Below are 13,407 nucleotides of genomic sequence, written 5' to 3' on the forward strand. Positions count from 1 at the left end.
ACATCTAAATCAGTAAGATTTGGAAGAAAGTACTCATATTACTACAGGTTCAAACTAAAGTAGATGCATAGGAGTAAAGGCAAAGACTGGGGGGAGGGGATGTATGCTAAAAAGAGTTCTAGTGGATGGGAATTTCAAACAGTGCAGAAAAAAATAAGAAATCAACCCTGATATCACAGAAGGAGCTCCATAAGGTCAGTGGTCATAAATGTCACATTACTGATAACTCTCCTAGTATTTCTACAGTATTTGACATCAAATAGGAATCCAGTAAGTATTTGTAGAATGAACAAACGATGAAGTGATGGCTACATCTCTACACCTGACTACTGAGGCCACTCTCCAAGAAGTTACATTAAAGAACATAATGTCTTTATTAGTAGTGGATCTTATAATCCGATTTAATAATCCAACTTGATTCCGATAATTTATCTTCAATTTTGAGAACTCTAACTTAGTCTCCAAGGGTCCTATATTCCCTAATTACCAGTGAGCTAGTCCTAGGTACAGCTGTAAAAGACAAGGCAGTATGGTGGGTTATATAAATATATATATATATGTATTCTTGAAGCCAAGTTCTTTGGCTTCAAGTTTTCTGATGTCTTTTCCATTCAAGACCCACTCCAGATTCCTTAAACCCAGACACTTACCTCTCATCTCAGGCCAGATCCCCTTATGCTGATGGTACTCCAGCAAACACACCTTACAATTCTTTCTTTTTTCTTTTTCTCTTACCTGGGCTAGATTCTCAGAAACTTTCCAAGTGACACTTAACATTATCTTACTTGTAAAATATAAGTAACCAACCATGTTCATGTAAGAAGTAAGGAAGGATTCTCCCCACTGCCTCACTAATTCCTTCTAGTTTAACAATGTGCTTTTTGGAGACCGTAGGCTTCTTTTCCCCCTCTCCCTGCTATACAGTGCCACTGAGTACCTCAAATGCTGGAATCAAGTATGGCGAGAGAGGAGGGTGGTAACAAGATTGTCTTAAAGGAGAGTTTTATCTCCCCTCAAATTTTATAATAAATCATTGAGATATATCTTCAAAAATGTCAATTTCAAGATTCATATTATTTTTTTACCAATTAGATTTTTGTAGCATATTCTTTAATGGGTGGGGGAAGAGGGGAGTTATAGATTTTAATCAAAAGAGAATTCATTTTGGAGCACCCAGGTGGCTCAGTTGGTTAAGCGTCTGCCTTCAGCTCAGGTCATGATCCCAGGGTCCTGGGATGTGCCCTGCAGTAGGCTGCCTGCTCAGCAAGGAGTCTGCTTCTCCCTCTCCTTCTGCCTCTGACTCTACCCACCCCCCCACCCCACTCGTGCTCTCTCTCTCTCTCTCTCTCAAAATAAATAAATAAATAAAATCTTTAAAAAAGAGAGAGAGAAGTCACTTTAATCTTGACTGTTCTACTCACTCAATTACTGTTTCTGAATTTAAATTTCTTAACTATAAAATGGAGATATTACAGATGATTGCTAGATCAACAGATAGAACCTATAAGTGTTTAGTTCAGGCCATGTTCCTAAAGTAACTCAATGTAGACATGAATAGTTATAGCTATATAATGATAGAGATTTATCCAAAGCCTATCCCTGTGGAGTATGTGAAGCTTGATGAAGACCCCTTTTAGTCCTGAATCTTGGCTGCTGACAAAAAGTGAAGAGTTCTTGTGAGTAACTAAACAATGTTTGGCTGTTCCACTCTATTGCTGTGCTTGCTTAATAGATTAAAATTTCAGACACGTTTTATCTTCAAAGTAAAACTCTGCATTAAAACATACTCCTGTAATTACACGCTCTAACACAAGTATACAACAACAGAAACACAACTAAACAAGACTTGTAACAGATGGAGACATTGGGCAAAATTGAGGGATGCTGTGCTCGGTGAGCCATTCTAATTGGGTTACCAATAAGTAGTCAATTCCAGTAAGACAGTTGTTCTGGTCAAGATTTATAAGGAAAAAATAAAACATTTTTGGAAATACAGAATTAAGGATAAAAATAATTTAATAAGAATTTCAGCAAAAGTACCATATGTGGTTGCAAGATAATACTTTGCTAAGTTCCTCTGAGTGAAAATGGTTTCTCCACAGCCTACTCCAATAAGAAGCCATGCTCAAGTAATAAATGGTAGCCACTAATTTCCTTACAAATCTGACTTGTTGACTGAGTTGGGGACACAAGTCAGCTAGAGCTGATTTGCTAGAGAAGAGGAAGTGCGAAATACTGCTATAAGTGATCTTCTTTCTAGATTTCTCCCTGTGGGATGCATTTCTTTAGCATCTTCTTTAGCATTTCTTATGAACAAATGTTGAACAATCATTTAAATAAGATTGGTTTGACTAAGTCCTCTGGGTGCCCATTTGTCTCAGTTCAGCCTTTCCCTACCATTACATGTTGACCCACGCATGAAGGAAGTCTGGTGGCCAGAACTAGCTATGAAGCAACAAATTACTTGATGCATTTAGTGATGATTGGACCTTCTTTATCTATGGGTGACATCTGTCATATTAAAAAAAAAAAAAAGCCTTGGTCTCTGCTCTAAATTAGTCCCTTTAAAACTAAAAAGAAAGCTCCCCCCACCATTCACCCTAAAAATATGTTTCTGAAATGCAGTTTTCTGCCCACTATGATATCTAGAATTTTTGTTTCACAAAAATAAGGTTGTATTGAATGATGATGCTGTATATAGGCAACTAGCCACTAGATCTACAAGTCTAATTTATGAGTACTGCGTTTTGTATCTCTTCCAACTTCCGGTTTTCTAAAAATCTTGTCAAAGTGGCTGTTAACTTAATATTGTTTTCTTTGTGTTTCCTAAAACATAACCAGAACATACCATTTGCTTTTGCCTTTTAAATAAATCCATAATACCATACTTTCTTCCATTGCATTCCTAAATAGTAAGAAAACCCAGCATCTCATGAGAAATGACTCTAACACAATTGCTACTCTGCTTTTATCCAGTCTAATCTTACCTCCCTATTTGATTTCTACTTAAGAGGTCTTGCCAGGCAGAGTGGCCATTCAGAAAGTGTTTGTGTAATTACTCCTGGATGAATTGTTCTTGCCAAATGTCTAGGAAATGTTCCTCAAATGCTCTTCTCCAACATATGTAAATAATATATATATTTATCCAAGACCTTTAGATACAAGTATGTTTTTGTTAAGAACTGTCTAGCGAGAGATTATAATTTGTTGGCTGGATAATTAGGAGTTAACTAGTTAAGAGGTCCTCAGAAATTCAAATGTTCCATCGGAGACAGAGATGTAGAGCCTGGTTTTTATTATAGCTTCAACCAAGAAGAAAAGTCAAAGATAAAAATTGATTTTGATGAATGCTACCCACAGCATTACAAAAGTGGATAGCAGAAGCCATGAGATTTTATTACTGAATCAGCTAGGAAGTCAGATGTTATAGGTAAAGAGTCACCATTTATTGAATAATCAATTTATTCATTCAACAAACGATCAAGTGGCAGTCCTTATGATAGGTTCTAGAATGACAAGAATAATTAACAAACTGTCTCATCCTCAAGGGCTTATAACTTAGTAGTGAAACAATGACATAAAAATAATGTGTTAAAAATGTGTTTTAAGTGTGACAATTGAAGTATCTATGCAGGATTCACTGGGAGCATCCTTTCATTCTATCAGTGGCAGAGGTGAGAGTTTATCAGTTAAGGCTTAATGGGGGAAGTGGGGCTTGAGTTAGAGATTGCTATTCTGACAAGGGAAGAGCATGAGTGAAAGCAAAGGAAGAAGGGAAGGATGGCAAATGAATTGCTTGAATTGGAAGAATATATGGTATGAGACTGGCACCAGCAGAGGTGATATTGGAAAGCAGTATTTACTTTTTCATTCAATAACAGTTGAATACCTATCATATGTCCTAGGGAAATATTTGTACTTGTCCTCACTGACTTGTAGTTTAGGAGCAGGATTTATATATATATATAATTTATAAATATAAATATTATTTGTAGAATATACTTTATAATTATATATTATAATACTTTAAATTGGGCTAATCACAATATAAAGATATACATGATACATCATGGGTGTATACATACATATATACAGTGCATCCTTTATAGTCAGAGAAGACTTCCTGGAGATCAATTCAGAAAACTTCTGAATAGAGAGTCTTAAAAGAAGAGGAAAAATAAGTAAGGGAAACAACAGGAAAAGCATCTCATAAAGATGGAGAAGCATGAATACAGGGGAAACTCTGACCAGAAACAGTGTGGCAAATGCAACAGCACCACAAATGATGGGTGATATGAGGATAGAAAGAGAAATAGAGATGGATGACAGGCTGACTTTTATGGCTAAGGTGTCTGGGCTTTATCCTGTAGGAAATGGGGAGCCTTTGAAGAATTCTTACAGATATTATATAGATATTCTACAAATATTCTTACAGATATATAACTTCATTGGATAGTTAATCTGTTAATTAGTTAATCTCAGTTGCTTGCCTCACAGTGATTATCATTTAAAATCCTCCAATAGAAAAGCATCTCTGTGTTTTCCAAAGTAGATAGGAAGAGAAGAGTGAGGGAGATTGCTTTACAGTCTGCAATTAGGCTTGAGAAGGAGGGAAGGAAGGAAGGAAGGAAGGAAGGAAGGAAGGAAGGAAGGAAGGAAGGAAGGAAGGATGGAAGGAAGGAAGGAAGGAAAGGCGGGAGGGAGGAAAGGCGGGAGGGCGGGAGAGAGGGAGAGAGGGAGGGAAAAAAAGCCAAGAGGATGGAATGGATAAGCACACAGGAATCAAGAAGGGAAGAAAGCAAGCTAAGTCCCTAGAGCATTCCTTCAAGGAAGAAATGAGCTTCAGGAAATGCATCTAAGGAGGGCCTGGAGCAGAGTTACCAACAGACTCTTTGGGCTCCCACAACTTCCCCAAGTGAGAAATTGGAAGCTTTTGAAAAGCTTGATTACTCAGTTTGAGTGACAGCAACCTGAATTTATATAAAAACTTGATGATCCACAGTCTTGATTTCGGTAATACTGGAGTAAGAAATGCCTTCACTTTATTAATTTCTTTTTTTGGAGGAAATTTACAGAACATTTTGAATTCTTCATGTCATTACTGATGTGTAATTAAGTGACACAGCAATGTAAAATTAGTCTTTCAATACTGTTTTCCAAGGGTAATTATATATAATTGAAGAGAAATAAGAGTTTCTCTGACTTTAAGGTGGTGATCATATCATACCATCATTTGTGATTCATATGATAATCATACCCACAGCATAATAAGATCAAAATGTGTGTTTCTAAGCAAGGATGCTGACTAAGTGGCATAGTATACTGAGCAATTAAAATGGGAAAAGCTCCCAACAAAATGTCCAATGTTTGCAAAGGTAGATGAATTTTTAGAGCTTGTTGGAAGATAATTCTCAATGAGTTTCACACATTTCTGCAAGACCTGTAAAGTGAGGCATTAATCGCCTTTTGTTTTGAGTCACTAACTACCCTTTGTTCCAGATGATCTTTTCAAAGATGTTTGTATAACACACAGCCTTGGAAGATACAGTGTCCCCTCTTCAGAGTAAAAGACAGGGTTGCTTACAGCCTGGAAAGATAGAGATGTGTCTCCCCTCAGAACAAAGAGCCCATTTGACTGTCCATTACAAATATTCAGTTTTCCTAAACTCAGTGTTCATCCGTGAGTCTTCTGTAACACATACTGCACATGCAAGCATCTGTCTTGGGCCCACTGCACCCATGAGACAAGGAGACAAAGAAAACTGATACAAATATGCCAGTGCTCCTGCTGCTCAGTGTGCCATGAGTAATAAAGGTCTTTGTCTCTGACCTAGGAGTCTCACGTCTTCTTCCAGCTTATACAAAACTGCTACTGGCTGAATTATTAGCTTCCGAGTAGAATACAATCTCAGACGCTTCACACTTTTGGCAGAGACAAATGTTAAGAGAATCTCTAACAGTTTTTGGATAACGTTTTAATTGGAGTGGGTCTCTTAACAGGACAACTTTACAAAAATCACATTAAAATGTATATCACATGTCCTAAGGAAAGCAGGTCTGTGGGATTCAAGGAGAAGAGCGCACTGACTCAGACTCTTCTATCTCTGTGAGAATGAACTATAAAACTGATACGAAAGATATTTCTCTAGAATGACAGTAGTTTTCTCTGAGTCAGGCACCAATCGAAAAAGACACTTTGATCCTTTAGCATGTTTAATAGGAGTAATGGGAATAGAATCTATAAGGAAGATCAGGGCTTTTGTCCATTACTGCTCTGGCACTTTCAGGCTCTGTGGCTTTAAACAAGTTACACACTCTCTTGAAACCTCAGTTTTCTATCCTCTAAAAAAATGAAAATAATGCCTGCCTTACATAGTTATTATGAGAAATAGAGAGAGAGAGGGAAGATGACATATACATAGATATGTATAGATAGAGAAATATATATAATACATTTTCATAGGGGTGATTCTCAAGAGCAAGCATTAAGGTTCAACTGATGATGGTTACTCAGAGTCAGTTTTCAGGACACCAGTAATCCCCTCAGATGTATGCAAACTTTGGTAAGTACATGTGATATGCAGTTTTTGAAAGTGAAAGATTTCATTAGCTAATCAGAGACTGTGACACACACATACACACACACTTAAGAAGGAGTGTATTCTGGTGTATATTTAATTTCTCCTCCCTTGTGGCCCTTTCTCATCAGCACATTTTATAAGAGCACTTCACAACGCTCTTCTATCATTCTCTTTCCCTCCTTACCTTACCGCAAAGCTTCTTGCAAAAGGAGTAAGTGCTTACCACATTTATTGATTATTTACGGATCATGCTTCAGCCCACTACTTTCTGGCACCATAACTACTCTCTCGGATTGCTCTTGCTAAAGATACACACCATTTAAGTTACCAAAAGAAAAAAACATATTTATTCGGTCTTATCTTACTTGATAACTAAATGTGTTTACCATCCCCTTCTCCCTACCACACTCTGCTGTTTGACTCTTGGACACCACCCATCTCGTTACACTCTTACCCTCGGGAGTGCCTTCCTTCAAGACATTTTGTGCTACGCATGGATCCATCCTTGGCTCCACACAATAATTCTCATTTTTACAGTCTTCCTGGACAAACTCCTACAAACCCACTCTTTGCTTCAGTTACTTGTAATTCAATTACTTGTGAGTAAGCTTTAAACCTTTAGCACAAAGAGAGTCCAAAGCCTTACATGCAGTTTCTGTGAATTCTCAGGGGATTAGGTTTTCATGGGAACTCCTGGCTCTGAGTTCCTAGGCCTGCTGGACTTAATCTCACCTGTATTTCATGTTCTTCAGTTGTTCTGATCTCACTGTTTTAGATGTGAAACTTCTTGTTTGTTTTTTTCTTGATTTCCCCCAAAGTAATTTGCAAGGGCATGCATGAACAGCAGTCTTAGCTGAATGTACCAGTTAAGTGGGGGTGTGTGTGCCTATGCGTGTGTGTGTGTGTGTGTGTGTGTGTGTGTGTGTGTGTGTGAGAGAGAGAGAGAGAGAGAGAGGGGAAGGTGTATGATTATATCACAGCATTTTTCACTGGTCCCCTTTCTGTACAGGTTCCATTCCTTCACCATATTCCTCAGAGCACCTTCTTGCCTTCAAGTTGCTCTCCTTATCTCTCTACCACTCTGTTTCCAGGCCATCTCACTATATTAGGCAGAGCAATTTAACTTTCTACCCCATAGTCAATTCTGAGTTTAATTTTGCATATTCAAAACCTCATTACAAAATCCATTGAAATGAAGAACTGGTATCTATAAAAAAAAAATCAAGTGGAAATTCTACAAAAGTAAAATACTAAAAACGAAATTATGAACTCAGGAAATAAGTTAACAATAGGCTAGATAGAACATAAGAGAAGCTTACTAAACTGGAATTTAGGTTAATAGAAAATACCTACACTGAAGCATGGAGAGAAAACTGGAAGGAAAATACAAAAATGAGCATAAGAGACATAAAAAACATATTAAAATAAATCACATATCAAGTGGCAAGGTCCTAGATAGTAAAAACATATTCAAGGAGCTCCAAAATAGTTTCTCATCAAACAACATCAGATTGAGAAATCTCAATCAGAATTACCCAATAATTACTAAAGAAAATAATTTCTAAGCTTTTATATCATATAGAATAATACTAAACTTAAAGTATATAGCTAGCAAATATAATAACTATGGGAAATAATCAGGCTTGTTGGTAAAAATTATTAGAAGTATTTGCAATTAAATGTAATTTTAATATATATTAAGTGCCTTATAAACTTATACAGTTACTTCTTGTTATTTGCAATAGTTATGTTCTATAAAGTCACTGCAAAATCTGACTTAGCAAATACTAAGTTACTGTCCCTAGGGAAAACACAAGACTAGGTTTCTGCCAACCTCTGGTCACAACATTTTCATCAACCTATCAATACATAACCTTGTTCAATATGTGATGTTTAAATACACTTTATTTGGGGCATCTGAGTGGCTCAGTCAGTGAAGCGTCTGCCTTTGGCTCAGGTCATGATCCCAGGGTCCTGGGATAGAGCCTCACATCAGGGCAGGCTCCCTGCTCAGGGAGAAGTCTGCTTCTCCCTCTCTCTCTCTGCTCCTCCCCTCCCCGGCTAATGCTCTCTTTCAAGCTCTCTGTCTCTCTCTCAAATAAATACATAAATTCTTTAAAAAAATAAAAGAAATACACTTTAATATATATTGTTGTTTTATTAACATTGAACTCACAGCCAATAGCACTAGAACTCGTTCCTGAATGAAGCTAATCTAACACACTTACTGTCTCTACAAAGCATATCATAGCGTCTTGTGTTTAGGGATAACAAATAAAACTTCATCAGTATGTTTGGGGGGTATTTTAAACAGAAAAATCATCAACAAAAAAAGAACAAAGTTGTGAAAAATGTGGCATTAAGACACCTTGGAAGGACACTGTGTGCAGTGTGAGAACTGAAATAAGAAGGCAACGTTGCTTTGTAACCTCAACTAAGAACATGTATATCAGGTAACTCAATTTTTTTGCTTCTCTGCGTATGTGCATGTCTGTAAGTGACCAAAAAAGTGACATGAATATTGACTTGGAATTACAAATAAATTTTAGCAAGTTGGTGAATTCACAAATATAGAATCTCTGAATAATAAAGATCAATCTGTCTGTGTGTATTCACACCCATATGTGCATACACATACAATTTATATGTATGTAATTTATCTTTAAGTTTTTGTTATATTTATTATGTATATTAAAATGAGGCATGTAGAGATGGACACACTTTCCTAAACAAAAGAAGAAAGAAATTCCAATAAGGGTAATCTCTTCCTACTCTTCCACCCCAGCACTCCTAATCCCCCATGTCTTAATTTTCTTTGTTTTGTAGAACTTAGTGTCATCTAACAAACTCTATTTATTTATTTACTCATTTATTCGTTTTTCACTCTTCCATTTATTCATGTATTATGTTTATTATTCATTTTCTGTCTTCCTCTACTATAGTTTGAATTTCACAAAAAACAGGGACCTTTGTTTTGTTCACCGATGTATCTCAAACAGAGAATTAGAAAGAAGAAAGTTAACTTTAATGTGTTTCTCCTATGCATTTCCTACTGAACTTTGAAGTCCATGGTGCTTACACAGATCACAGTAGGTTACAAGCTGTAAAGTAATAAAAGAGGACTGAAGAAGTAGAGCCAGGTTCTGAAATGGTCTTGAGCACTTATCCGGGCAATGTCATTACTCTGAGCCTAGATTAACTCTTGTATAGAAGTAATATTTATGCAAACAATGAATCATGGAACACTACATCAAAAATTAATGATGTACTGTATAGTGACTAACAAAACATAATAAAAAAAATAAAAAAAAGAAGTAATATTTACCCCTATGCACATTACAGGATTACCAGTTATCAAGTTTTAACAAACAAGACCATGTAGGCTAGAAACACTCTAAGAAAACATGAAGTCATTATTTCAGTAGGGTACTCAAAAACAATCGTACGATAAAGGTATTAGAAATTCTTGGATATTTCTTTTTAGGCTCAACAAAAGACCTTTTCTCATATGTGCTTCCCCACTTTTACCTTACTTTTAGTTTTCAAGTAATATATGCTTTATCTGTTGTGATTCTACACAATTTTTACTCAGGAGTCTAAGAATTTCAAATACTATGCTAAAAATAATCAAAATCAAGAAAATAAGTTAACAAATATACTGATTGGGAAAAAAAGGATGATAACTCAGATAAAAACAAGATATAGAGGAATGTATTGATTAGACAAATTAATTCCCTACAATAAGTGCACTAGAAGAATTTAAAACATACATCTTACATATAATCCTCTATAATACACATGTTGGTGCATAGGGGAAAAAAGTGAAATCCCTTTCTGGAATCAGGGACAGTACCCTTAATTTCTCTCTTTTTATGATGGGATTGTTTTTCTCATGAGATTTTGGCAGGCCCTTAAGATTGGTGTCATTTTTGATTAATTCTTTTTGTACTCTGATGACAGCTAATGGAATGATTTGAAAGCTATTTGCTTTACAAAAAAGATCCAATATAGCTGCCTTTTGTGCCCATTCTTGAAGCTTTTACTTCTTTTTCTTGAAATAATTAGCAAAAGAGAAGAAAGATTGCTGTAATTACTAAGCATTATAAACTATATATATGGGTGCCTGACATTAACAGTAGTTGTCATTAAAATTAGATCACTTGTCTCACTTTAAGGAAATGTTACTTTTTACTATTTTGATGATATAATCTGAAAAATATCTTGACAGGATACTAATTCTGAAAACAGAATACAGGCCCTTCAATACATACTTATTTTTTCCTTATTCAGAAATCTATAAGGTGATTAAAGTGTGCCTTCAAGTATATCAAGTCCTTAGATTGGCATTATAAAAATGGATCAAAGCCATCAATTATTTCATAAGAACCAGTAGAATTCAAGCATTATAATTATAAGTCAATTTTAAAGACAGATCAAAAAGTAAAAGGTAAGAATATCCTTTCAATCCTATTCAGGTAATCAACTGATTTGCTTTAGGGGCAGGACTTCGAGTAAAAGGGTTTTAATACGCACAATGACTTTAGTGTTTCTTTTTTCCTCTTAAAGTTAACATTTTTTCATCAGTCCCTTGTTCATTGGTATTATACAAAATATTATCAAGTACAATTTTCATTACATAGCAACTTTCTTCCAATAAATGCCTAAATCTTTGTTAACAAATATGATTAGAATACTCTCATATGCAATGAGCAGAAATACTTAAGAGACAAAGGAAAAAATAAGTAGCCTCAGTAATAAAGACCTAAATCAAAACATTATCAGTGAGAATCCAGACTATTTCTCCATATACAGAAATATCTAACTACCTAAATGATATCCTGAAAGAACCAAAGATCTTAAATTACCTTAATTAAACATTCTTACAGTGGCAAGAAAATTCATAAGCTATACAAACATAAATGCTTTTAATTTGTTGAATAATTAAATGCTCTTTAGGAGCAAAATTTTATGCTATGCTTCTTAAATTATTTCCATGCTAACATAAGGTATGTAATTATGGGAACTATGAAAATCAACAATAAAAACATTTGAAATTAATGGTAACTAAAGTTGTGCTTGGAAATTAATGCTTTTTCCCACCCCGAAACAACAAAGTTGATTCTATTAAATGTGATAAATGAAATGTAAATTAAAATTTTAATAAGGTGCTTGTTAATCCATTTGTTCACTGCTAACTTGAACTCAGTTAAATTAGCTCATTATGAGCACTGGAGATATGATTTCTTCTAAATCTCAAGGGCAAATAAGTGTTAGAGGACTGCTTGTCCCAAGATAGCTCCATAAATTGTTATTAAAATTATTCACTAGACACTTTTTCTGTGATGCATTTCATTTAGAAAATCAATTCTGTGTGTTGTTAAAGATAGTAAAAGTCCTCTACCAGTAATCACACCACCAGATACAAAGGCAAAATAAATCCACATATGAGCTATCCTGGGATATTTATCATTGCCTTGGTCATTCTATCTCCATGAATTGCAGAAAATGGTTTTTAAGTACTTGTAAAATACCACATGATTTCTGAGGCACAGGATTTCTCATGGAAAGTTTGAAATTTTTTTTGTATTTGTTAAGTGTTCTCTTTAATCTCCAGGATAGTGTTTCTCAAATTTGGGACCTGCAGAGAGATTAGCTAGGTAATACAGTGTATCTAGTGTATGTCTGATGTGTCTAGTATAAATATGAACATCAATTTTATGTAAAATTTTAAATATAATACATTATAACTTAAACACTGAAACAATAATTAAAATTCATAACAAATTAATATTCCATGCCAAGGAGAGAGAGATGTTATTTTTTACAGTGTTTTACAAAGAAGTCTGTGGCTTGACTATTAATAAACCATCACTAAGTAGAGTCCAAACAGTTGGTGTAACTTCTTACCCTTTATTTCTACTACATGGAAAAGCCCATGTCATAATTACAAATGATCTAAAATAACTACATATGCTTGGTGGCTCTCTCGGGCAATTCTCAAAATGCAAATCAAGCATGGAGTTCTTCAACAATATAAAGCCAATATTGTGCCTTATGAGATACCAGGTTAACAATCATTCTGCCCACATATGTGGAAAGGTTATGAGTTTCTAGGACTCTTAGAAATAAGGTGATAATAACCGCAGAAAATGCAAATTTAAAAAACATAAGCCACAACTTAGAATATAGCAATTGAATGCTTCTTAAGAACTAATGGTCCTTAAGCATATTTACCACCTCTGAAAACAATTACCAGACCTGGACTAGCCAAAACAATCTTGAAAAATAAAAACAAATTTGGAAGAATTGTACTTCATTTTCAAACTTATTCCAAAGCTACTGTAATCAAGGCAATTTTGATTGGCCTAAGAATGGATATATAGATCAGTTGAGTAAGACGGAGTCCAGAAATAAATCTATGCATCTATGGTCAATTGATTTTGAACAAGAGTGTCAAGATAATTCAGTGATACGGTATAAAAGAGTCTTTTCCACAAATGGCCCCGAGACACTAGAAACCTACATGCAAAAAAAAAGAACAAAATTGGACCTTTATTTCATACCATATACAAAAATTAACTCAAAATGGATCACAGAAGTAAATATAAGAGCTAAACCTATAACATTCTTAGAAGAAATCATAGGTATAAATCTTTGTAAACTCAGCTTAGACAATGGGTTCTTAGAAATAATACTAAAAGCACAACAGACAAAAGAAAATATGAATAATCTGAAGTCCATCAATATTTTTAAAACTTTGTGCTTTAAAGGACACCATAAGAAAATGAAATGGCAACCTTTAGAATGGGAGAAAATATTTACAATC

This window comes from Eumetopias jubatus, unplaced genomic scaffold (genome assembly GCF_037043125.1).
Source record: "Eumetopias jubatus isolate StellerSeaLion01/CBP00866 unplaced genomic scaffold, mEumJub1_p1.0 scaffold_4, whole genome shotgun sequence".
Taxonomy (NCBI): domain Eukaryota; kingdom Metazoa; phylum Chordata; class Mammalia; order Carnivora; family Otariidae; genus Eumetopias; species Eumetopias jubatus.